Source organism: Loxodonta africana, chromosome 4 (genome assembly GCF_030014295.1).
Source record: "Loxodonta africana isolate mLoxAfr1 chromosome 4, mLoxAfr1.hap2, whole genome shotgun sequence".
NCBI classification, from domain to species: domain Eukaryota; kingdom Metazoa; phylum Chordata; class Mammalia; order Proboscidea; family Elephantidae; genus Loxodonta; species Loxodonta africana.
In genome coordinates, this window is record NC_087345.1 from 90653601 (window position 1) to 90679414 (window position 25814).

At 44.2% G+C, this 25814-nt stretch overlaps 2 protein-coding genes across 16 annotated transcripts in view; one reads left to right on the plus strand and one right to left on the minus strand.

Annotated features, from left to right (window-relative positions):
* Positions 1–18146, minus strand: part of SLC4A8 (solute carrier family 4 member 8) — a 146682-nt gene extending 128536 nt beyond the window's left edge. Inside the window, exons 1-2 of one of the 3 annotated variants that reach the window (XR_010321849.1) lie at positions 17812–18138; positions 15879–17195 (exon numbers count right to left, since the gene is read on the minus strand). The gene's annotated coding sequence lies outside the window, so the exon portion shown is untranslated. Of the gene's footprint in view, positions 1–15878; positions 17196–17811 lie in introns of all 3 variants that reach the window. The other 2 variants (XR_010321850.1, XR_010321848.1) reach the window with 2 other exon arrangements.
* GALNT6 (polypeptide N-acetylgalactosaminyltransferase 6) overlaps positions 16839–25814 on the plus strand; it is a 45732-nt gene continuing 36756 nt past the window's right edge. For 6 of the 13 annotated variants that reach the window (XM_064284217.1, XM_064284214.1, XM_064284215.1 and 3 more), the window contains exon 1: positions 18262–18365. The gene's annotated coding sequence lies outside the window, so the exon portion shown is untranslated. The other 7 variants (XM_064284209.1, XM_064284208.1, XM_064284210.1 and 4 more) reach the window with 7 other exon arrangements.

Consider the following 25814-nt stretch of genomic DNA (forward strand, 5'->3'; position numbering starts at 1 on the left):
CAATTTTGTTGATTTTTTCAAAAAACCAGCTTTTGGTCTTGTTAATTCTTTCAATCGTTTTTCTGTTTTCTATTTCATTTAGTTCAGCTCTAATTTTTATTATTTGTTTTCTTCTGGTGCCTGTGGATTTCCTTTGTTGCTCTCTTTCTATTTGTTCAAGTTGTAGGGATAATTCTTTGATTTTGGCCCTTTCTTCTTTTTGGATGTGTGCATCTCTTGATATAAATTGGCCTCTGAGCACCGCTTTTGCTGTGTCCCAAAGGTTCTGATAGGAAGTGTTTTCATTCTTATTGGATTCTATGAATTTCTTTATTCCATCCTTAATGTCATCTATAATCCAGTCTTTTTTGAGCAGGGTATTATTCAGTCTCCAAGTGTTTGATTTCTTTTCCCTGCTTTTCCTGTTACTGATTTCCACTTTTATGGCCTTATGGTCAGAGAAGATGCTTTGTAATATTTCAATGTTTTGGAGTCTGCTAAGGCTTGCTTTATGACCTAATATGTGGTCTATTCTAGAGCATGTTCCATGGGCACTAGAAAAGAAAGTATAGTTGGTTGCTGTTGGGTGGAGTGTTCTGTATATGTCTGTGAGGTCAATTTGGTTGATTGTGGCATTTAGATCTTCCGTGTCTTTATTGAGCTTCTTTCTGGATGTCCTGTCCTTCACTGAAAGTGGTATGTTGAAGTCTCCTACTATTATTGTGGAGCTGTCTATCTCACTTTTCAATGCTGATAGAGTTCGTTTTCCGCATCTTGCAGCCCTGACATTGGGTGCATAAATATTTAATATGGTTATATCTTCTTGGTGTATTGTCCCTTTCATCATTATATACTATCCTTCCTTATCCTTTCCGATGGATTTAACTTTAAAGTCTATTTTGTCAGAAATTAATATTGCCACTCCTGCTCTTTTTTGATTGTTTTTTTGCTTGATATATTTTTTCCATCCTTTGAGTTTTAGTTTGTTTGTGTCTCTAAAGTGTGTCTCTTGTAGGCAGCAGCATATAGACGGATCTTGTTTTTTAATCCATTCTGCCACTCTCTGTTTCTTTATTGGTGCATTTAGTCCATTTACATTCAGGGTAATTATGGAGAGGTATGAATTTAGTGCTATCATTTTGAAGTCTTTTTTTTATGTGTTGACAGTTTCTTTTTCCCACTTGATTTTTTTTTTTAAATAACTTTTATTAAGCTTCAAGTGAACGTTTACAAATCCAATCAGTCTGTCACATATAAGTTTACATACATCTCACTCCCTACTCCCACTTGCTCTCCCCCTCTTGAGTCAGCCCTTTCAGTCTCTCCTTTCTTGACAATTTTGCCGGCTTCCCTCTCTCTCTATCCTCCCATCCCACCTCCAGACAAGAGTTGCCAACACACTCTCAAGTGTCCACCTGATATAATTAGCTCACTCTTCATCAGCGTCTCTCTCCCATCCGCTGACCAGTCCCTTTCATGTCCGATGAGTTGTCTTCGGGGACGGTTCCTGTCCTGTGCCAACAGAAGGTCTGGGGAGCATGGCCGCCGGGATTCCTCCAGTCTCAGTCAGACCATTAAGTTTGGTCTTTTTATGAGAATTTGGGGTCTGCATCCCACTGATCTCCTGCTCCCTCAGGGGTCCTCTGCTGTGCTCCCTGTCAGGGCAGTCATCGATTGTGGCCGGGCACCAACTAGTTCTTCTGGTCTCAGGATGATGTAGGTCTCTGGTTCATGTGGCCGTTTCTGTCTCTTGGGCTCTTAGTTGTCGTGTGGCCTTGGTGTTCTTCATTTTCCTTTGCTCCAGGTTTTTTTTTCCAGGTGGGTTGAGACCAATTGCTGCATCTTAGATGGCCGCTTGTTAGCATTTAAGACCCCAGACGCCACATTTCAAAGTGGGATGCAGAATGATTTCATAATAGAATTATTTTGCCAATTGACTTAGAAGTCTCCCACTTGATTTTATGTGCTGAGTAGATTTTCTTTATATATTGTCCTTTCCTCATATTTGTTGTTGTTGATTTTGTTTCTGCTGAGTCTGTATTTTTCCCTTGTATTTTATTTTGATGAGTAGAATATTTTGTCTCCTTTGTGTTTACCTTATTATTTACCCCTATTTTTCTAAATTTAAAACTAACTTTTATTTCTTTGTATCGCCATACCTTCTTCTCCATATGGAAGGTGTATGATTACATTTCTTAGTCCCTCTTTATTATTTTAATATTGTCTTTTTTTATATAATAGCATCGCTGTTACCCTGTTTTTGGCTTTTTTTTTATAACCTTGCTTTGCTTTTTTGGATTTCCCTGTCTGGGTTGACTTCTGGTTGCTCTGCCCCATGTTCTTGTCTTGGGTTGATACCTGATATTACTGATTTTCTAACCAAAGAACTCTCTTTAGTATTTCTTATAGTTTTGGTTTGGTTTTTACAAATTCCCTCAACTTGTGTTTATCTGGAAATGTCTTAATTTCACCTTCATATTTAATTAAGAGACTGTTTTGATGGATATATGATTCTTGGCAGGCAATTTTTTTCCTTCAATTTTTTAAATATGTCATCCCATTGCCTTCTTGCCTGCATGGTTTCTGCCGAGTAGTCCGAGTTTATTCTTATCGGCTCTCCTTTGTAGGTGACTTTTCATTTATCCCTCGCTGCTCTTATAATTCTCTCTTTATCTTTGGTTTTGGCAAGCTTGATTATAATATGTCTTGGTGACTTTCTTTTAACATCTACCTTATGTGGAGTTCGATGAGCATCTTGGATAGATATCTTCTCATCTTTCACAATACCAGGGAAGTTTTCTGCGAACAAATCTTCAACAATTTTTTCTGTATTTTCTGTTATCCCTCCCTGTTCTGGTACTCCAATCACTCGTAGGTTATTTCTCTTGATAGAGTCCCACATGATTCTTAAAGTTTCTTCTTTTTTTTTCAATTCTTTTATCTGATTTTTCTTCAAATATATCAGTACCAAATGATATATCTTCAAGTTCAGAAATTCTAGCTTCTACTTGCTCAATTCTGCTCCTCTGACTTTCTATTGAGTTGTCTAATTCTGTAATTTTATTGTTAATCTTCAGAATTTCTGATTGCTCTCTATGGATTTTTCCAGCTTATTAAACTTTTCATTATGTTCCTGTATAATCTTTCTAATTTCTTCAGTTGCTTTATCTGTGTGTTCCTTGGCTTGTTCTGCATATTGCCTCATTTCCTTCCTGATGTCTTGAAGGGTTCTGTATATTAAACTTTTGTATTCTGCATCTCGTAATTCCAGGAATGCACTTTCATCTAAAAGATCCCTGGATTCTTTGTTTTGACAGCCTGTTGAGGTGATCATGGTCTGTTTCTTTATGTGACTTGATATTGACTGTTGTCTCTGAGCCATCTGTAAGTTATTGTATTTGTTTATACTTGCTTACTGTGTTGTAGCTGCTTGCTTTGTTTTGTTTTGGTATATCCCTATGGGTTGCTTGAGTGAGCTAGCTTGATTATTTTCACCTTTGGAGCTCTGGTGTCCTGTCCCCAGCTGGCTAGAGCTGTTATCAGGTATATCAGTCTAGGAGTCCATTCAGTTTTCCTGTATGAATTCAGCTCAGGTTTCCAGGAAGCTGATCATCAAGTGTGTGGTATAGGCTCTGTCCTACAGTCTTAGAGGGGCAGGGGTGATTGGCGTATATATCGGTATCTGATTGCAGCAGGGGGTCACTCTCTGAACAAGGCAGGGGGCTGAGAACTGACCCCCAGGTGTCTCTGAGAAAAACGTGTCTCTGTTCCCTAGAGCATGCTGGTGGGTGGGGTTCTGCAGAGGGACGATAGGCACCCAAAGATTTTGGTTGTAAGGACTGGGAGGTACCAGTTATCTTTGGATCCCTGTCGCAGGTTGCTGGGTGACCTGAGTGGAGCTATCAGTCCTTAGGTCCCTCATGTGGGTAGGTGAGGACCTTGTTTAATAGGCAAAGCAATGTCAAACATCAAACACCCACCTCTCCACCACACAGCTGAAATGGTTGGAGCTTGCCAACAAGGGCTTATTCTCCTGAAATAGGCTCACACAGGTCCATGCAGAAGGGAAAGGTGCTCAAGGTCCATGGATGGTTTATGCCTGGACAGGAGCCGCTTCTTTCCTGAGCTCCCCCGGTTAATGGAGCTAGCAAATTATCTTTTCCCCCCAATTGCAAATTTTTTCCTTCCCCAAGGCTGGGAGGATGGCTCTAGGTGCTCACCAGGGTCTATCTCAGGCCCAGGGATTCAGCCGCCAAGGCCGGCTTGGGGGTCAGGGGGGCATGGTAAAATATATGCAAGTACTTAGCTTTTGCTGAGAGCTCCGTTCTCCTCAGGTTCCAGAGGTGTACGTAGGCTGTGTGGCTGGCTGCTTCTCCTTTAGGAAACTGCGGCTGAATGCTAGTACCAGCCCGCTGCAGCCGCCACCCCGGGAATGGTGCCTGAGGGCTCCCCACGATTCAGGTCCAGTAACTCCTCTCCACTTCTGACTGATCTCTTCCTCCCCCTGCCCCTCAATTCATTGTCTATGCTTGCCTTTGATGCTCAGGGCTCCCAGCTTGTCACAAATATACTCGTTTCACTTGTTTTTTCAGGTCTGTGTTGTAAAGAGGGCTCACCGGAAGTGTCTGTCTATTCCACCATCTTGGCTCAGCTGATTTTTGCTTTCTTTATGTTGAGGTGTAATCCATACTGAAGGCTGTAGTCCTTGACTTTCATCAGTTAGTGCTTCAAGTCCTCTTCACTTTCTGCAAGCAAGGTTGTGTCATCTGCATATCGAAGGCTGTTAATGAGTCTTCCTCCAATCCTGATGCCCCATTCTTCTTCATATAGTCCAGCTTCTCAGATCATTTGCTCAGCATACAGATTGAATAAGTATGGTGAAAGGATACAACTCTGATGAACACCTTTCCTGACTTTAAACCATGCAATATTTCCTTGTTCTGTCTGAATGACTGCCTCTTGGTCTATGTACAAGTTCCTCATGAGCACAATTAAGTGTTCCAGAATTTCCACTCTTTGCAATGTTATCCAAAATTTGTTATGATCCACACAGTCGAATGTCTTTGCATAGTCAATGAAACACAAGTAAACATCTTTCTGGTATTCTCTGCTTTGAACCAGGGTCCATCTGACATCAGCAATGATAACCCCGGTTCCACGTCCTCTTCTGAATCTGGCTTAAATTTCTGGCAGTTCCCTGTCAATGTACTCCTGCAACCACTTTTGAATGATCTTCAGCAAAATTTTACTTTTATGTGATACTAATGATATTGTTCGATAATTTTTGCATTCAGTTGGATCACTTTTCTTGGGAATAGGCAAAAATATGGATCTCTTCCAGTCGGTTGGCCAGGTAGCTGTCTTCCAAATTTCTTGGCATAGATGATTGAGCACCTCCAGCGCTGAACCTGTTTGTTGAAACATCTCAGTTGATATTCCATCAGTTCCTGGAGCCCTGTTTGTCGCCAATGCCTTCAGTGTAGCTTGGACTTCTTCCATCTGTTCTTGATCACATGCTGCCTCCTGAAATGACTGTTGACCAATTCTTTTTCATGTAGTGACTGTATTCACTCCATCTTCTTTTGATGCTTCCTGCATTGCTCAGTATTTTGCCCATAGAATTCTTTAATATTGCAACTCGAGGCTTAAATTTTTTCGTCAGTTCTTTCAGCTTGAGAAACGCTGAGCATCCAACACCTTCAGTAGAGTTTAATTATTCTGGGTCTCCTTGGAAGCAGGAAGGAGTGGCCCTGGATACCTGTGTTATTGTTGTTGTAACTACCACTTATGTTCTGCGCACCATTCCAAGTAATTTACACATATTAAAACCAGTTGCCGTTGAGTCACTCTGACTCATGGTGACTCCATGTGTGTCAGAGTAGAACTGTGCTCCATAGGGTTTTCAACAGCTGTGATCTTTTGGAAGCAAATTGCCAAGGCTCCTTTCCAAAACATCTCTGGATGGACTCTAAACTCCAATCTTTTGGTTAGTAGTCAAGCGTTTAACCATTTGCACCACCCAGGGACTCCTTACACATATTATCTCATCTAATATTCACAGCACACACGTATCAATATCCCCTTTTTAAAACAAGAAAACTGAGGTTACACACCTTGCCCACAATTACACAACTGTCAGCTAAATGAGGGACTTCATGCAGTCACTCTCAGAATCTCTTCTTCGTTTGGGGGAAATTCTATCAAAGCCTCCTAGTCACATATACTAAGATGTGCCTCTCCCATAGCATCCAGATATGGGATAACCCTGTGAGAACGGGTGAAGTGGCCTTCTACCTCCAAGTGTTCCCTGGGCTCTAGCTCTCTGGTTCCAAAGGCAAACATAAGCCCTGGCTCCAGGACTTCACTCCTTTGCTGGGGTAGAGAAGCCATTCACATGTGAGGTAAGCTGAGCCTCCAATCCAGACATGGCTTTCTTGGCCATTGGGGTTAAAAGATTAGCTTCATCTTAGTGCTAAAGTTCTCTGGCTCCTCAGGTAGGATAGTTTCCAGTGTTGCATACCAGGTCCTAAAGAAATTCTAGTTTTCTAGACTCAAAGCAAAATCTTAATGGCCCTGAAGGAGGTCCATGTCCCTTTGGGAGATGCTCTCTATTCTCCCCTTTGGTCTCCGCCTTGGCTCCCAAACAGCCCACTGTGTTATCTCACATAACAGATGCCAGGGTGGGGTTGGCCCCACAACCAGTATGAGCTCGAGCTTGACAGTCTCAGCAAGGGCCCAGGTTCCGTCATTCCCCTTCCCACCATGCTGAGCTTTGTCCTCAGGTAGGCTCCTGAGGGTCTGTCTTATTCTTGCGTCTCATTTTTTCAAAGAAATGAAAGTTTTCTCAGAGGCCCCAAGCAGACATCCTGAATGGCCATCACTGGCAAGGAGAATGTGATGACCATGTTGAGTTTAGACAATTGCTTAAAAAAAAAAAAAATTGCTTGGGAACCAATAAATGCAAGAGGGAGGGAGAGTAACTACCCTGACCACCACACACTTGAAATTTTGCACCTGTGAGCTCATTGGGCAGCGAATGCCAGGACACTATAACACATTAAAGACCCCTTCAGTGTCCTAAATGATTTCAGACAATAAAATCTATTTTAATCTCAGGTCCCCTCAGTGGGGCTTCTTCTTCCTCTGTTCTCGAAATGTCTTTGCTTAGCACCCCTTACATCACTAGGTGGTTTGGCAATCCTGGAATAGTTTCCTATAAACCTCTATAGCAGCTGACCCCAGGATATTTTAGTCTTGGTAACCAGTAAGCAGGCTGACATCTCTTTTCAAGGTCTGAGGTCACCCCTGTCACATTTTAGCAGAATGTGCATATATGAAGGTACCACTTCAAGCTGTCTCCTCCTGGTGGTATAGGATACGAAAGAGTTCATTCCTGTTCCTCTAAGGTCCTGCTGAAAAAATAGTACATCATCTAAGCAAATTAGATAATCTACATCCCCAAATCACCTTTCCCCTCGGGTAGTTAAAGGGAGCAGGGGTCCCTAAGATGTTCTGGAGCACCTATTCAATCTGATAAAACTCTACAGACAATAGACAGCGTGTTTTTTCCCTCACTACCATAATTTTCCTTGGTACCACTCCTTATCAAACACCAGCACCAAATACACCAAAACCCTGTCTGCTCTCACCAAACATAACCAACATTCCATTCATGAAGAAAGAAAAGGTTAGTTTAGGGCTTCCTCTTCAGTCTCACCTCCTATCTCTGGAAGTTTAAAATCTCTGAAATTAAAGCCTTCTAGATTTATCTGTGGGTCCAGGTAAAACAAACCTAGGAGGGGGCAGCATTTGGCTCTGTGTGGCCCTCTGCCCACTTCACGCACCTAAGCTGAGGGGCAGGAGGACTACTTTGTACCTATATGTTGCCTTTAAAGGCTGGCTTGAAGATTAGACAGCTGGTGGCTGGAAGAACCAGCCTTCAGCCCAGGTCTCACTCCAAAACTGTTTTCACCTTGCCAGAATCATATTCTGTTGATATGTCTGTCCACTGAGAAAACCCCGGAGAATCAATCGGAAACCTATCAGAGCCACAAAGAGAGCTCAGTAAGTTGTCTGCTTTCAAAATAGTTTTAACCATTTTGAACAATATAATGAAAAAAAAAGTTACTACTTAAGGTACTTGCCCAAATCAGAGTGGCTCCTTCTCTGGGCTTGGTCTATTTTTCTTCTTTTTTTTTTTATAAGCAAATAAAATAGAATGTTTCTAGGAAGAATCAAAAGAAACAGGTAACAATGGCTGTCCCTGGGGAGGAAAACTAGGTGACTGGGGATGGGAGTAGGAGGGAAACTTATGCATCACTGGACTTCTGGACTTTTGATTGCTGTGCCATGCACAGGTATGAACTATGAGCTTAAATAAATAAAATTCTATGGGAATTAGTAAGCAATGAGACAGAATTTTCAGGACATTAGAACTGCCAATGAGTTATTCTATTGCCCCTCCTTTATTTTCCATCCAAATCAATATTAACATTCAATTAAAAGCTAAGAAGTTTCCTGAACACAACCAAACACTTCAAGGGACAGAGAGTAGCAGGGGCAGGGGTCTGGGGACCATGACTTCAGGGGACATCTAGGTCAATTGGTATAACAAAGTTTATTAAGAAAATGTTCTGCATCCCACCTTGGGGTCTTAAAAGCTAGACAGCGGCCATCTAAAATGCATCAATTTGTCCCAATCCACTTGGAGCAAAGGAGAATGAAGAACACCAAAGACACAAGGAAAATATTAGCCCAAGAGACAAAAGGGCCACATAAACTAGAGACTCCATCAGCCTGAGACCAGAAGGACTAGATGGTGCCCAGCTATCACCAATGACTGCCCTGACAGGGAACACAATGGAGAGTCCCCAACAGAGCAGGAGAAAAGTGTGGAGCAGAACTGAAATTCACGTAAAAAGACCAGACTTAACTGTCTGACTGAGACTGGAGGAACCCTCCAAGACATGGCCCCCAGACTCTTTGTTAACCCAGAACCAAAACCATTCCTGAAGCCCACTCTTCAGACAAAGATTAGACTGAACTATAAAACATAAAATAACACTCATGAAGTATGTACTTCTTAGTTCACGTAGCTACATGAGACCAAATGGGCACCTCCTGTCCAGAGGCAGGATGAGAAGGCAGGAAGGGACAGGTGCTGGTTGGATGGACACGGGAAACTCGGGGTGGAAAGGGGGAGTGTGCTGTCACATTATGGGGGTTCCAACTAGTGTCACATAACAATATGTGTTTAAATTTTTATATGAGAAATTAACTTGAGCTGTGAACTTTCACCTAAAGCACAATTTTTTTTAAAGAGTACTATATATATGTATAAACATTCAAATGCTATCAGATTTCAACCCTGTAATTAAATTTACCAGTTTTTAAAATATCTAAGAAGATAAGAACCTCCTCTCCAATTTTTTTTAGAGGTAGGCACTGGACTTTCGGACTTTTGATTGCTGTGCCATGTGCATGTATGAACTATGAGGTTAAATAAATAAAATTCTATGGGAATTAGTAAGCAATGAGCTTACTTTTTCCCCCAATTGAGCTACTAAAGTGGGAGACAGTTTATTACTCCTTTTATTACCTCCCTTTCGACAAAAATAATTACCAGGTTAAGATCCAATTACCTCATTTGAGAAGGTTCAACGTGCATATGCCTCTCTCTCTTTTTAGAAGGGATATTAAAGAATAAAAAAAAATCATAATTTGGGGCAGAAAGAGTTCTCACAGCAAAACCTGGCAAGCATTTACATGTTTTATTCATCACAATTATGAAATGTCTCTTTTGCAAAAGGCGCCCACAGATCTTGGGCATCTTGTGCGCTTTAAAAAAGAAGGTCTTATGTGACTTAAGTAGAAGAGTCTATAGTCACAGTTTGTCAACCCCATGTGTTTCCCAAGGCAGGAAAAATTATTAAACGTATGACATTAGGAGGCTTCAGTCATATAAAAGACAAATTGACCAACAGTCTCCTGGAATAAATAATATTTACAACAGCAACCAAAATATAAAATACCATGGAGTAATTAAAAAAAAAAAAAACTGCAGATTAGGGAGGGAGAACACTAGGAAACTTCTCTGTGGGTGTTAAAATAAGGATATAAATAAATGCAGAGACTTGTAAAAAGTAGTAGCTAAGAGCTCAGACCCTGGGATCACAGTGACCTGCTGTGTTTATAAACTCCTCTTTTGGAAAAACAGAGAAATTCATAGTACCCACTGCAACAGGGTATAGCAGAGAGATGCCTGGCCCCGCCTAGACAAAGGATGCCTGCTGTCTGTATTATACTGGGTTTCACCAGGATAAAGATATCAGTATCTTCTGCAGCAGATGGGGTAGAGGCCCGGCCAAGTTGGGCCTAAATTTGTGATAGGCTATATTTTCTAGTGCAGTTTCCACTACGCGTACATCTCCAATGCCCATAATCTTGTCTCTTGCATGGCCACCTCCCAGCTACAAAGGGTCTCCTGGACCTACCACTGAGACTACTTTTCCTTCTTCTGGCCACTTCCAGGGGTTTAGCATTTTCTTCTTTTAGACCCTCCAAACACAAAAGGGCTAATAACGTCTCACTTTCCTGTAGCCAATACGGTTACATGCCTATCTACAGGTCCTGTGGTGCTTTTCAGGATAATAATCACACACACACACCTTTTGGTAAGAAGATCCTTCAAGGACTCAAACCTGATTTATCCTCCAAAGGCTAACCAAACCTACTCTCTGGTTTCTCTGTCACTTGAGGAGGGACAGAGAGGGAAAGAAAAGCACATGCATGGGTTTAACCTCTAGTGGAGTAGAGAAAAACAAGGAAAACATTGCCCCGCAACAGGTAGTTGGCTAAATTTTAAATTATATATATATATGTTCTACTCTGTCCTATAGGGTCGCTATGAGTTGGAATCGACTCGACGGCACTGGGTTTTTGGGTTTATATATATATATATATATGGCTCATCCATACAACAGACTACTACGCAGCCATTAATGATCTTGGAGGGGAAGATTATTCTATCACCTTGAAAAATATTCACAATATAGTAAGTGTAAAAAAAAAAAATCAAAATACTGTATGTTCAATACAAGTTTCATAATATATATAGTAATACATGGGTAATATTATCTTTATATAATTTCATTTACTATATGTCATCTAACATACAATTGAAAACAAACCATTATTTTATATACCACTAAATTAAACAACACTGCTAATTAAATTATGACACTATCAATTTAAGATATATCCTGATTTCAGAAATGCTTAAAAGTAAGAAAATAGGCATTTTAGAATTGATAAAATATATATTCGTATATGAATTATATATGCATACAAAAAGAGTAGAATGTTGTCTTAGTCATCTAGTGCTGCTATAACAGAAATACCACAAGTGGGTGACTTTAACAAACAGAAGATTATTTCCTCGCAGTTTAGAAGGCTAGAAGTCCGAATTCAGGGCACTGGCTCTAGGCTTTCTCCCTTTGTTGGCTCTCGAGGGAAGTTCTCGTCTCTTTTGAGCTTCTGATCCATAGCGATCTTCATGTGGCTTGGCACCTACTTCCCTCATCTGTTTCCTTGCTCCTTTTTTAATCTGCTCTCTTATATCTCAAAAGAGATTGATTCAAGACAAACCCTACATTAATATGCTCATTAACATAAAGTAAACCTTATTGCCAAATGGGATTATAACCACTGGTACAGTAGGATTTACAACACATATTTTTGAGGAACACATTTCAATCCATAACATATTACAGCAAAATAGTAACAGTGGTTATTCTTAGGTATCGTAAGTACGGGTCACTTATTTTCTTCTTTGTGATATTCTGTGCTCTCTAAATTCTGTATATCAAATGTGATATTTGGGTAATTAGAAAAAAACAATAAATACTATATCCTTGTCCCTGGCTCTTCTAACTTTCTCTCTTTCTCTTATGCTCCCCTGTATTCTCTTCTGGTTCTTTGTCCAGACCCCAACCCAATGCTGTGCCAAGCCTTATTGGAGCCTGAGGCAAAAGGAAAAATGTGTCACCTTAGCTTTAATGCAAAGGAACCCTGGTGACACAATGGTTTAGGGCTCAGCTGCTAAGTGAAAGGTTGGCGATTTAAACCCACTCAGCCACTCTTCACTCTGCTCTTGGAGAGACCTGGAGAGCTACTTCAAGAAATCCCTATGAAGCAGCCCTACTGTGTCACATGGGGTCGCTATACAGCACCCAACAAAGAGCTTAATGCGAGCAAACTCTGCAGTATTTTCAAAATCTGCTTCCTTGCTTATTTCATTTTCAATTGAGAGAATTGCAATGTTTGACAATTTCTCTTGACCAAGTGACAATCTTAAATAAATTTTAATTAACTTAAACAGAAATAAAATCATAACAAACTCTGTTATGGTATGAATACTTAAAATAATGTTGTGGGTCTTAATACATCTGCTTTTCATTTTTTCAACTACTTTAGTGTTCTCGGCAATGGGTTAACAGGTTACCTTTCATTTTTTCAACTACTTTAATGTTCTGGGGAACGAAAGTAACCATTTTGTTTCAGGTTCCAAATGTCTCAGCAAAACACTCATTTTTTATTTTTTTTAATCATGGTAATTGTTATGAATTGAATTGTATGTACCAAAAATATGTGTTGTAAACCCTAACCCCTATACTTGTGGATATAATCCCATTTGGGAATATGATTTTCTTTTTTATGTTAATAAGGCCGTATTAAGGTAGGGTGTGCTTTAAGCCAGTAACTTTTGATATATAAAAGGAGCAGATTCCGCAAGGAAGCCCGCAAGCATAGATAGGGAAAGACAGATGCCACACCACATGAAGATCGCCATAAGGAACAGAAGCTGAAAAGAGACAAGGACCTTCCCCCAGAGCCTACAGAGAAAACACCTTCCCCTCGAGCCTGTGTCCAGAATTTGGACTTCTAATCTCCTGAACTGTGTGAAAATAAATTTCTGTTCGTTAAAGCCACCCACTTGTTGTATTTCTGTTATAGCAGCACTAGATAACTAAGGCAAAATTATACATGTAGATAAAGATAAAAAAAAAACCTAGATATAATAAAATTTGCCATTTTTACCACTTTTAAGTGTACAATTCAGTGACATTAATTACATTCCCGATGTTGTACAACTATCACCACTACCTTTCTGAAGCTTTTCAATCACCCCAAAAAAGAAACTGAGTACCCATTAAACAGTAAGTCTGCATTTCCCTTCCCCACATGCACTGGTAACCACAAATCTTCTTTAGTCTTTAGGCATTTGTCTACTCTAGATATTTGGTGTAAGTGGAATCATACAATGTTTGTCCTTCTGTGTCTGACTGACTTCACTTAGCACAGTTTCAAGGTTCATCCAAGTCACAGCGTGTAAAATAACTTCATTTCTTTTTTTATATTTTTGAGATTTTGTTCATCATAGATTCTTTGCATTAATTTTGATGTCTTTTAGATATTATAATAAAATATCACTTATCTGGTGTCATGGATTGAATTGTGTCTCCCAAAAATATCTGTCAACTTGGCCAGGCCATGATTCCCAGTATTGTGTGATTGTCCACCATTTTGTCATCTGATGTGGTTTTCTTATGTGTTGTAAATCCTATCTCTCTGATATTAATGAGATGGGATTAGTGGCAGTTATGTTGATGAGGCAGGGCTCAATCTCCAAAATTCGGTTGTGTCTTAAACCAATCTCTTTTGAGATATAAAAGACAGAAGCAAGCAGAGAGACATGGGGCCTCATACCACCAAGAAAGCATCACCAGAAGCGGAGTGCATCCTTTGGACCCAGGGTTCCTGTGTGGAGAAGCTCCTAGACCAGGGGAAGATTGATGACAAGGACCTTTCCCCAGAGCTGACAGAGAGAAAAAGCTTTCCCCGGGAACTGGCACCCTGGATTTGAACTTCTAGCCTACTAGACCGTGAGGATAAACTTCTGTTCGTTAAAGCCATCCACTTGTGGTATTTCTGTTATAGCAGCACTAGATGACTAAGACATCTAGATACTGATTTTTTTGATGCCCCCTTATATTTTGCACCCAAGGTGAGTGCCTCACTTGCATTACCCTAGTCCTGGTCCTGCCTCAGTGATAACCCTTTCTACATTTATCTGCCTCCCTTGCTAAACTATGGGCATACAACCTAGCACAGAGGCTAGCACATGGTGGGGCTACAACATTGTTTTGTGGAAGGAACAAAAGAAGAAAGGAACGAAGGTAAGGAGGAAAGGAGAAAGGGAGGAAGGAAGAAAAATAACTAAAGTTTTTAAATTATTTATTTGTTATGCTTTAAGAGAAAGTTTACAAATCAAGTCAGTCTTTCATACAAAAATTTATATACACCTTGCTACATAACCCTAGCTGCTCTCTCCCTAATGTGACAGCACACTCTTCCTCTCCACCCTGTATTCCCTGTGTCCATTTAACCAGCTCCTGTTCCCCTCAGCCTTCGCATCTCACCTCCAGACTGGAGCTGCCCACATAGTCTCATGTGTCTCCTTGAGCCAAGGAGCTCACTCCTCACCAGTATCATTTTCTGTCTTTATAGTCCAGTCCAATCCTTGTCTGAAGAGTTGACTTCAGGAGTAGTTCCAGTATTGGGCTAGCAGAGGCTCCGGGGGCCATGACCTCTGGGGTCCCCCCAGCTCAGTCAGACAATTAAGTCCGGTCTTTTAATGAGAATTTGAGGCCTGCATCCCACTGTTCTCCTGCTCCACCGGGGACTCTCTGTTGTGTTCCCTGTTAGGGGAGTCACTGGTGATAGCCAGGCACTATCTAGTTCTTTTGGTCTCAGGCTGATGGAGTCTCTGGTTTATGTGGCCCTTTCTGTCTGTTGGGTTCATACTTACCTTGTGTCTTTGATGTTCTTCATTCTCCTTTGCTCCAGGTGGGTTGAGACCAATTGATGTATCTTAGATGGCTGCTTGCTAGCATTTAAGACCCCAGATGCCACTCGCCAACGTGGAATGCAGAACGTTTTCTTAATACATTTTGTTATGCCAATTGACCTAGATGTCCCCTGAAACCATAGTCCCTAGAACCCCATTCCTGCTACTCTGGCCTTCAAAGCCTTTGGTTGTATTCAGGAAACTTCTTTGCTTTTGCTTTAGTCCAGGTGTGCTGACCTCCCCTGCATTGTATGTTGTCTTTCCCTTCACCTAAAATATTTTTTTTTAATAATTTTTATTGTACTTTAAGTGAAAGTTTATAAATCAAGTCAGTCTCTCACAAAAAACCCATGTACACCTTGCTACACACTCCCAATTACTCTCCCCCTAAAAGAAAAAAAAATTTTTCTTTTTTAATGAGACAGCCCGCTCTCTCCCTCCACTCTCTCTTTTCATGACCATTTCACCAGCTTCTAACCCCCTCCACCCTCTCATCTCCCCTCCAGGCAGGAGATGCCAACATAGTCTCAAGTGTCCACCTGATCCAAGAAGCTCACTCCTCACCAGAATAGCTAATATTTTAACATTTATTGAGTGTTTATTATGTACCAGACACTGGGTTAAACACTACCTACTTAATCTAAAAAAAAAAAAAAAAAAAAATCCAGTAATAAAAATATTATCCCCATTTTACAGTTGAGGAAGTTCAGGTACACAGAGACAGGTGAATTATAATGCATGAGTGATTATAGAAGCACTTGGAGCAGTTCCTAAAACATCTCTTGCTTTGATTATCTCTCTTCTAGGCGTGGGGTAAGATGAGAAGAAGAGGAAAAATGGGGGAAGAAGAGGCGAAGAAACAAATTTAACAGAAGAAACTAACCATCACAGTTTCAAATCAGTTTTCCCTTGAGCTTCACAACAACCCTGGGGATTATTCACCCCACTTCACAGAAAAGAAACTTAGACTCAAAAAGGTTAAGAGACTTACTGGTTAGGGGCAGCCAGGGAGTAATGGGAATGTGGGCGGGCTGGCTGGCTGGCTCTCGAGCAGCCTTGGCAAGTTTGAGACAGCTTCCTCCGCAAACTTTCCCTGCTAAGTGGAGCCTATACTTGGCTATACTGCCCCAGCCAGAGGCAGGCGTCCCCTCACCAGGGACTGTGTGCGGAAGGAAGTGACTTTGATAAGGGCCAGAGCCAATGTCAAGAGCTTCACAGAGCTGCCTTGTCTCGTTTGCTTCAACTGATCTGCTCTGCACCGTATTTCCTGCCTTGCTGACAGGGAAAGCCCCTGAAGCACACTGATGTGAAAAATGAAACTCAGAACACCTAAAAACAACCTAAAATGGCCAAGAAATAAAAATAAGGCTGTGAGAAAAAAAAAAAAAGAAAGAAACTCCCAGGGCTTCCTGAGGAGGGGTCATTTTGAGTCTTCTCTTTGCAGCTAGGGGAGTTGAGGTATGGTCTGCAAAAAAGTTTAATGACAGGAAGAGTTTCAGTTATGAATATGCATATATGACTTCTGGAAAGAGGCTCAAGGTAGGAAGTGCATCTTTCATTGTATACTGTTTTATAGTGCTTGATTTTTTTTTTCCATGTGCATATACAACTTTTCTAAAGATATCAATTCTTTTTTAAGGGGCCTGCCATCAGTGGCAGCTGAGGTCTCAGTCACCATTCTGCAGTGGCTCCTGCCAGCCCTTCCTGGACCAATGAGAGAGGAGCCTGCACCACCCTTCCTGCTGGGAAAGAAGAGCTCAGTGCATGACACATTAAGGGTGGGTCACACATCCTACAAACAACATGCACCTCCAAATTAGGCAGTCTGAGGACTCAAAGTCACATTTAAAATCAGAGTCACCTGAAGTAAACTCCGATGAGTAACTTGCATCCAGAACACGGAGCGCATAGCACAGACTGATGCTGCTTCCTTGGGAAGCTGGGCACAGCCCTCTCAGGAACTCCAGGCTGAGGTCAGTGGTCGTAGCCCTCTCCCCAGAAAGAGCTGAGGCTGCAAGTCCAGCCTAGCCCATCACCCCCGGGTCAGGTTGGGCTGTGACTAAGGCACAAGGCCCTGAGGGTTCCAAAGCAGAGTTAGAGGAAGGATAGGGCAAAGAGGTAGGCTCAGACCTGTAGAGAGAGGCAAAAGTCCTAGGGAGATGTTCACCCTTCGTTGTCACCCTGAGGAAGCTCTTCTTCTCCATGCTTCACTGGCCTGCCCTCTGCAGACTCCATCACTGGACCATCTCTGGCCTCTGGCAAAACGTCTTCTTCAGAAAGACTCAATTCTACCATGTGGTCCAAGTTTCTATAACAAAATTAATTCCGTTAGTAAATAGGAAGTTTCCAAATGATCAGTTATGTGGAGTCATCCATGCTATTTTTTTCTATCACTGAGATAAGGGCCCAAAAGATTAAATCACAGAACTTCAGAACTGGAGTGTTGATGAGCAGGCAGGGGCCCTAGCCGGGTGATTCAGGCACGAGTTTAGGAATTGGAACTTACTTACTTGGATACTAATTCCAGCCCTGCCGCTGCTCGCTCAGTGGTTCTCAAAGCTTAGGGTGCACCAGAACCACTTGGAGGACTTCTAAAAACACAGGCCGCTGGGCTCCACCCCCATAGTTTCTGATTATTTAGTCTGGGGTGAGGCCCAAGAGCCTTCATTTCTAACAAGTTCCCAGGTGATGCCCATGCTGCTGGACCAGGGACCACACTTTAAGAAGCACTCTCCAGCTATTTAACCAGCCACCGCTCGTGTATATTCGGGCTAATAATGGTAGGTACCTGCTGGGGTTTACCTGAGACCTGGAGCGTGAAGTCCTTAGCACCGTTCGTGGCACACAATTATATACTAGCTATTACTGTTGGATGGGAGGGAGGTGTCCTTTGACCAACACCATCCCACAAATGAGAAGCAAACCTGGGACCGGGCTGCAGGGCTCCTCACCGCCCGGCCGCGTTTTCCCCTCCAGCGCCGCTGCCTCCGGGCTCTGAGCGCTGGCGCGGCGCTGCCTCCGAGCCGGCGTCTGCACGTTGTGCTTCCGCCGCGGGGTCTTCTAATGGTGCCTGTCGCCTTTCGGGTGGCTAGGACCCTACAGCCTTTTTCGGCGCCGAGACCCCGGCTGCGGAGACTGGCACCGCGGGGTGGGCTGAGATCTGGAGGAGCTCAGCTACCAGCAGGGGCGGGCCGGGTAGGGCACGAGGGCCGCCGCCGCCAGGCGCAGGTCTCCAGGCGGCCCTAGGACCCGCTGGGAGCCTCGGAGCGCGCAGCTGCGCCCCGGAGCGCGGAGGACCCGCCGGCGGGCCGGCGGGCCGGCGGGCGGGCGGGCGGCTGCACCTGGCCGCCGGGAGGGGCGGGTCAGACGCGCCCGGGCGGCCGAGTAGGGCCCGCCCCGGCCCCGCCTTCCGGTTTTCCCGTCTGCAAACCCGCGAGCTGTCCGGCGGCGCGGCCGCGGCTGTGACTCGGCGTGACAGGTAAGCGGCCCAGGCTGCCCGCGCCCCTCTCAGCCCCCCGCGAGCCTTCCCCCGGCTTCGGGGCCCAGATCCCTTCCGCTTCTCGGGACTTCCCTCCAGTTGGTCTCGCTTCTGCCAAGTCCTTGCTTCCCACTCCCGCCTCTGCCAACCTTCGTCTCCTCCTCCTCACCACCCCCCACAGTTAAACGAAGGGGCTGGGTTAGACTGAGCCCTCCTGCCCACGCTATTTGCCCTTTTTCGTGGCCTTCAGCTCCTCCCTCGGTAGGACCCCCCTCCACTCTCTCCTTTTCTCTTCAGACTTTCTTTAACCAATCTGTTTGGGCTGAGGGGATCTCCCTTGCCTTTGCCCCTTCTTTAAGGGATGAGTGGGGTAGCCCAGGCCTCTGGTACTGGGGCGGGGTGGGGGGGCAGTGGGGGATGCGGGGAGACAAGCCATGGCCGTCCCTCCAGGGCTCTACACCCTCTTCTCCTCACCCTCCCACGCCCCCCGCGTTCCTTCCGCGCCCCCACCCCAGTCTCCCCAAGTTGGGCCACCCCGTGTGCTCTAGTCCGGAAAATCTTTCAGAGAAGCTTCCCTCCTGCCATTGCCACGTTGCGCCTGAGCAGAAGTGATGAGGGAGGAGAGGCTACCCTGGTGGGGGTGGTCTGAGCAGGGACTTCCTTAAACTCCCTCCAGAGGCTTGGGCCTTCTGGGGGTTAGGAGGGCGCTCTGTGGTATTGGGGGGGGGGAAGGGGGGCCTGAATGATTGTTCGTGACTGTGACTGTCACCAACTTCCCTATTTCTCCCGTCACTTGCTCCAAGTCCCAGGCTGACAGAAAGGAGAAATGGCTTGTTATTTGCCCCCATGACCTACAGAGTGTAGGACAGGGCTCTCCTTTGTGTGTGTTGGGGGGGAGGTCAGTTTTCCAGAGAAACTGAGAAGAGACCCCCCCCCATCAGCCAACAACCCATTGCGACAGTCCCACCGTTGGTTTTAAGGCCATTCTCTCAGCTCACACCCAGACCCACAAAATGCAGTTTACAGGCGCTGTGAGAGGTTAGTAACTCTGGACACACCGAAATGGCTCATTTTACCAGACATGTGTGTGCATGACCCAGGACCTATTCTCCACCCACACAGATGGGCTGTGCCCCTACCCGTCAGAGGAGGACTAAGAACAATGAGATAGGCAAATTCAAGTGGTGAATAGAACAAGCTGAAGTGAGGGTTTGAAATATTCTTTGGTTCAAATTATCCACCAGAAGCCAGTATTATCACAAGCATTTCCCTAGCGTCAGTTCCTCAAGGATGCCACTCATTTTAGGCACTCAGAGCTACTAAGAGAAAGCTGCTGCCAGGGGCACCAGGGCAGAGAGCAGGACAGGACCATCAAAGGGAAGAGGAAAAGTCTGAAGCTGGCAGAACCATGAAGGACACCGGGCTGTCTGAGATCGCCTCACCCTCTAATCACTGCCCACAGTCAGCAGGGCAGCTGATATGTGTCAGATGCCCTCTGAGATCAGGAGCACCTTAGACCAAGTTCAGCTGGGGGAAACCTGGATAGGAGATATGACCATTGCTTCCTTAGTCCATTAACCATTGTCTAGAACAGAAATTAGGAATAGGAATGGCAGTAACTTCTCAATGCAAGGAGGTGGTGGGTATAATGGAGCCAGGCAGCGGGCTCAGCTCTGTCACTAATTTAGCTCTATAACATTGGCCAAATCACATAAACACTTCCTGGGAGGGGAGCAAATGAGAAAATGTATATGAAATGTGCTTTGGCAAAGCTCCAAGCACAGGCCAAATGCAAGGCAATGAGGTGTAGTGGTTAAGAGAGTGGGCTTTGGAGAGACATGGCCCTGAGTTCAAATTCAGCCTCTGCTACTTCCTAGCTGTGTGACTTTGGTCAAGTTACTTAAGTTCCCTGTGCTTTAGTTTCCTTCTGTGTAAAATGGAGAAGATAACTTTAGCTTAACTTGATATCAATATAAACGGAGCCCTGGTGGCACAGCAGTTAAAGCACCCGCTGCTAAACAAAAGGTCAGCGGAAGATGTGGCAGTCTCCTTTCCTAAAGATGTACAGCCTTGGAAACCCTATGGGGCAGCTCTTTGTCCTATAGGGTAGTTATGAGTCAGAATCGACTTGATGGCAGTGGATTTTGGTTTTGGTTTTGGTGATAAAAACAGTGGTGACATTGTCCTAAATATTCTTAGGCTCACATAGACATGTCCAAAGTCTCCAGTCCTGGAAGTGCGGCTGAGAACCAGAGTGGGAGCAGGTGCCAAAGGGACCCAGTGAATAGCCATGTCACAGGCTTGGGTGAACTCAGTTCTTCAGATAGCCCTCTGTCCCTCTCTGGGAAAGCCCAGAATGTCCAGTTCCATTTGATGGGGATAAGGGTGAGAATTTGAAAAAGCTAGAGGTCAAGTGCAGGGCAGCGCCTGTCTCTGTGTGGAGCTCAATGCTGTAATTGTGCTATGTAAAAGGCGTGCATGGTAAACAAGGATGGGTTCAGCTCAGGGAGAAGAAAGACTATTAGAAGACTCTTTTATGGTACCTGAGAGCACTGGGAGGTCAGGTTATTCTCCTATGCCCCGTGCTACCCAGTCCTGAGCTCAAGGTAGACATTTGGACGAAGGAGGAAACCCAATCCTCGCCCTCAGCTCTGCATCTAATAGAGAACACAGGACTGACAGCCAGGTCAGTGGACTAGGACGGCACGACCATGTGCCTCAAGGTAGCAGACACTACAGGACTGGAAGGCTAGGTGGATTGGTCAGGAAAGGCATTCTGGAGGCAAAAGTTTGGGGACCAGGATTTAAGGATTGAGAAAGAAAACGGGATCTGGGTGGCCTTGCGGCTGGGCCTGTTGGTTTTCTTTGCTCAGTAAAATCTAGTGGGAGAACTCCACATGGGGAAAAGACTAGTGGTGAAGCTTAGAAACAGGTGCATTTGGATACTGAGGACAGGAAGTCTTCTTGGAGGAGGAGGGTTCAGAGTAAGAATTTTTTTTTTTAAATAATTTTTGTTGTGCTTTAAGTGAAAGTTTACAAATCAAGTCAGTCTCTCACATATAAACTTATATACACCTTACTACATACTCCCATTTACTCTCCGCCTAATGAGTCAGCCCGCTCCCTCCTTCCAGTCTCTCCTTTTGTGACCGTTTTGCCAGTTTCTAACCCCCTCTACCCTCCCATCTCCCCTCCAGACAGGAGATGCCAACACAGTCTCAAGTGTCCACCTGATGCAAGTAGCTCACTCCTCATCAGCATCTCTCTCCCACCCACTGTCCAGTCCAGTCCATGTCTGATGAGTTCGCTTCGGGAATGGTTCCTGTCCTGGGCCAACAGAAGGTTTGGGGACCATGACTGCCAGGATTCTTCTAGTCTTAGACCGTTAAGTCTGATCTTTTTATGAGAATTTGGGGTCTGCATCCCACTGTTCTTCTGCTCCCTCAGGGGTTCTCTGTTGTGCTCCCTGTCAGGGCAGTCATCGGTTGTGGCCGGGCACCATCTAGTTCTTCTGGTCATAGTAAAAACTTGAAACAGAAAAGAGACATGGCTTGCTTAGCAAGAAGATTAGGAAAGAGCTTTGAGGAGGGAAAGATAGCCACTGCCAAGCACTGGTCAAGCCTGAAGGTGAGAAGCAAACAGGAAGCTGACTGCCCACCATCAAATGGTTCTGAAGGAATACGAAAATGGCTGTTTTGGTTTTGAAAGGGGGAGAGAGGCCAGAGGCAGAGGAGGCTTGCCGGCAGCTATTGCTGATCCTCTAGATGTTGGGCGATAAGGGCACAGTTTCAAATGACTTGGTTGTGAGAGTAAAAGGGGAGGCCCTGGGAGGCAGGGAATGAATCAGCAGGATTTGGGAGTGGGTGGAGTGGAGTAAGCCTGCTGTTGAGAAGGGACTAAAAACTACTCCAGGTCTGGGAGTGGAGCGGGGGTAGGGGTCATTTGAAGGATTGCTATGCTACTGGCAACAAGGGAAATTGGAAAGACTGGCCACCTTAGGGGACAGTGCACAGAGCTTAAGTTCAGAGTGTAGCGTGTTGAGTATCTGGTGGCCCCGGGTAGAAGTTCTGCAGCGGGGAGCAGACTGTGGGACGAAGAGAACAGGAAAACACTCAGTTCTGCCCCTCCTATCACTGCCCTGTCCCTAGACTGGCCCAACCCTTTAAGAATAAAACCAAAACACCAAACCTGTTGTTGTAGACTCAATTCTGACTCACAGCAACCTATGAGCCGCTTCATAGGGTTTTCTTGGCTGTAATCATTACGGAAACAGATCACCAGGCCTTTGGTGTCGCTGGATGGGTTTGAACTGCCAACTTTTAAGTTAGCAGTGAAGCACAAACTGTTTGTGCCACCCAGGATCCTTCCTTTAAGAATAGCTCTCCTGAGCAGTGGGATGCAAACCCCAAATTCTTGTACAAAGACCAGACTTAATGGTCTGACTGAGGCCAGAATGACCTCGGAGGTGGTGGTCGTCCCCAGACCTTATGTTAGCCCAAGACAGGAACCATTCCCAAAGCCAATTCTTCAGACAGGGATTGGACTGGACTATAGGATAGAAAATGATACTGGTGAAGAGTGAGCTTCTTGGATCAAGAAGACACATGAGACTATGTGGGAAGCTCCTGTCTGGAGGGGAGATGAGAAGGCAAAGGGGGTCAGACGCTGGCCGAATAGACACGAAAAGAGAGAGTAGAGGGAAGAAGTGTGCTGTCTCGTTAGGGGGAGAGCAACTAGGAGTATATATAGCAAGGTACATATAAGCTTTTGTATGAGAGACTGACTTGATTTGTAAACTTTCACTTAAAGCACAATAAAAAAAAAAAAAAGCTCTCCTGCACCCTCCCCCACTTCTCTTATTCCCTTTCTCCCGCTACCAACAGTTGGTGAGAATCAATTCAAGTTCCCTTTTTCCTTCTCTCAAACCCAGCCTGATTGTTAGGAACAGTTAATTGGACAGAGTTCCAATGTGATTAGGGAATCCTTTTTTTTTTTTTTTTTTCCTTCTCTCAAACCCAGCCTGATTGTTAGGAACAGTTAATTGGACAGAGTTCCTATGTGATTAGGGAATCCCATCCCATCCCCACCAGGGTCCCTTCACCCCTGGATACCTAGGTACCTCCAGTGTCAAGGCTCAACTTGAAAACAGCTACACGCCCCGCCCTACCTTGACATCTCCTGGTGAGAAACCTGTGAGCTGTTGGACTTGCACATAGTTCCTGCTGGTCACGTATCATGTTGATTTTCGGTGACTTTTACAAACTTGGAATAAGTCACCGAATATTTACTAAGTGCCTATGATATGCCAAACACTGTTTTAGGTCTACAGTATTGACCCTGGTTAGGTCGGATTTTTTCAACTGAAAATTCATGTTTGGGTAACTTACATTTAAAATGTTACGCAAACATAGCATGAACCTAGATATCCTGGGAGAAAAAGCCTGATAGACTAGCTACTTTCAGTTTATCTGTCTGGGAAGATAAGCCACAGCACTGCAGCTTTGGTCTAGGTGAAAAGCTGAAGCATCTTGAAGGTGTAATTATGTGGAAAAGTGAAAACCTCCCTGCATTCTGTGATCAAAAGGGTCAGAAGTGGGGGGAGGGCTTTGGAGGAGATCATTTGCTGCTCTGTTCCTAGCATGAGTACAGGGGAAATGAAACAAGCGTTTCATGGAGAGAAAGGGCTTGCAAAGAAGAAAGGGCCAATCATTTGGCCAAAATGGCTACTCAGCCTCCCACTTCCCTCAGTTGCTTGAAATTGGTCTGTCCCCTCCCCACAGTGATGGCTAGCTCCACACACCTGTGCCCTCAGTGAGAGTGGTGACAGTCTACTTTTCGAAGAAACCTGTAATTGAGCCACAGTCTGAGTAACTTGAGCAAACATCCCTGTGGGGACTGCTTACTTCCTGGCTGCCACGTCCCCGGAGGTGAGCAGCCCAGTTGATAAACAGAAAGAAACTTTGTTACAAAGGAGCCACCTGGCCAGCAAAGGCTTGTTCTGGGTGGCTGACCCTGGGTTTCACAAAAGCAGATTTTGCCTGACACTTCCAGTTTCGGCATCTTTAAAGCATTTTTGACCGTGAGTGGGAGCTGGGGGAGAGCAGGTACAAGGCTGGGGGTGGGGGTCTTAGAGTTGAGTGGGGGTGGCTCCAGAAAACAGCCTTCCCCCAAGCTCCAGCCCGGCTCAGCCCTCAAACTCCCACGCAACTCTAAGGGAGGCAAGAGTGTGAACAGAGAGTGGCCTGGGAGTAGGGAGACCAGGTTTGTGATGCTAGAGAAGTCACCTAATACTCCAGACTCACCCGAGAGTGAGGGTACTGGACTTACAGATGAACCTAGTCATAGGGGCATATGTATGTAATAAAAGAGTATCATACAAAAGGACAGATGTTACGTGATCCAACTTCTGTGAAATATCTAGAATAGCCAAATGCATAGAGCAGATTGATGGTTACTAGGGAGAGTTATTGGCTAATGGGTACAGAGTGTCTGTTTGGGGTGATGAAAAAGTTTTAGAAATATATAGTGGTGATGGTTACACAACATTGTGAATGTAATGAATGCCTGTTGAGTCAGTTCTGACTCATGGCAACCCCATGTATGTCAAAGTAGAACTATGCTCCTTGGGTCTTCAGTGGCTGATTTTTTTGGAAGTAGATTGCCAGGCCTTTCTTCCGAGGCACCTCTGGGTAGACTTGAACCTCCAACCTTTCTGTTAGCAGCCAAGCACATTAACTGTTTGCACCACCCAAGGGCTACAATACCACTGAACTGTACACTTCCAATTGGTTAAAATTACAAATTTTATGTTATAGATATTTCACCACAGTTAAAAAGAAAGAAGAGAGAGAGAAAGGGAGAAAGATTAATTTTTTTTTAAAGAAAGAGTATCATATAACTCAAATGCTTGTTGCAGTAAATGCTTTATAAGAACAGCATTTTGAGAATCCAGTGCTTAATGCTGTAGCTGACTTTAACCCCTCTGGCCTTGGTTTTCTCATCGCATTTAATAAGAGTTTATGAAATACCTACTGCATGAAAAACTTGTGCTAGACTTTGCAAGTAATTGACTTGACAGCAGCCAGTTTGCAAGTAATACAAAGGTGAAAATGGTCTGGCCTCTCTGGTAAGTGAGTAAGTGACTGACAGAGGATAGGCTGTGATGAGATCAGAGTAGCAGCATCAACAGTATGCTAAGGGGATGAGCTGGGGGATTGATTCTGCTAGATCTGAGAGGGCTTCTTGGAGGAGGCTAGGCTATAAAATGGAGGCATCAGACTTTATCCATCATTGGCTTTGAAACTTCTGTGGCTGGATCACAAGAAGAAATACGTTTTACAACAAGAGTGAGTACCTACGTACACGTGACAGAGTACCCCAGAAGTCTTAGGGCACTTTTACCCTTTAATAACATCAGAAGTAAAAATTCTACAAACTAACAAAAAACAT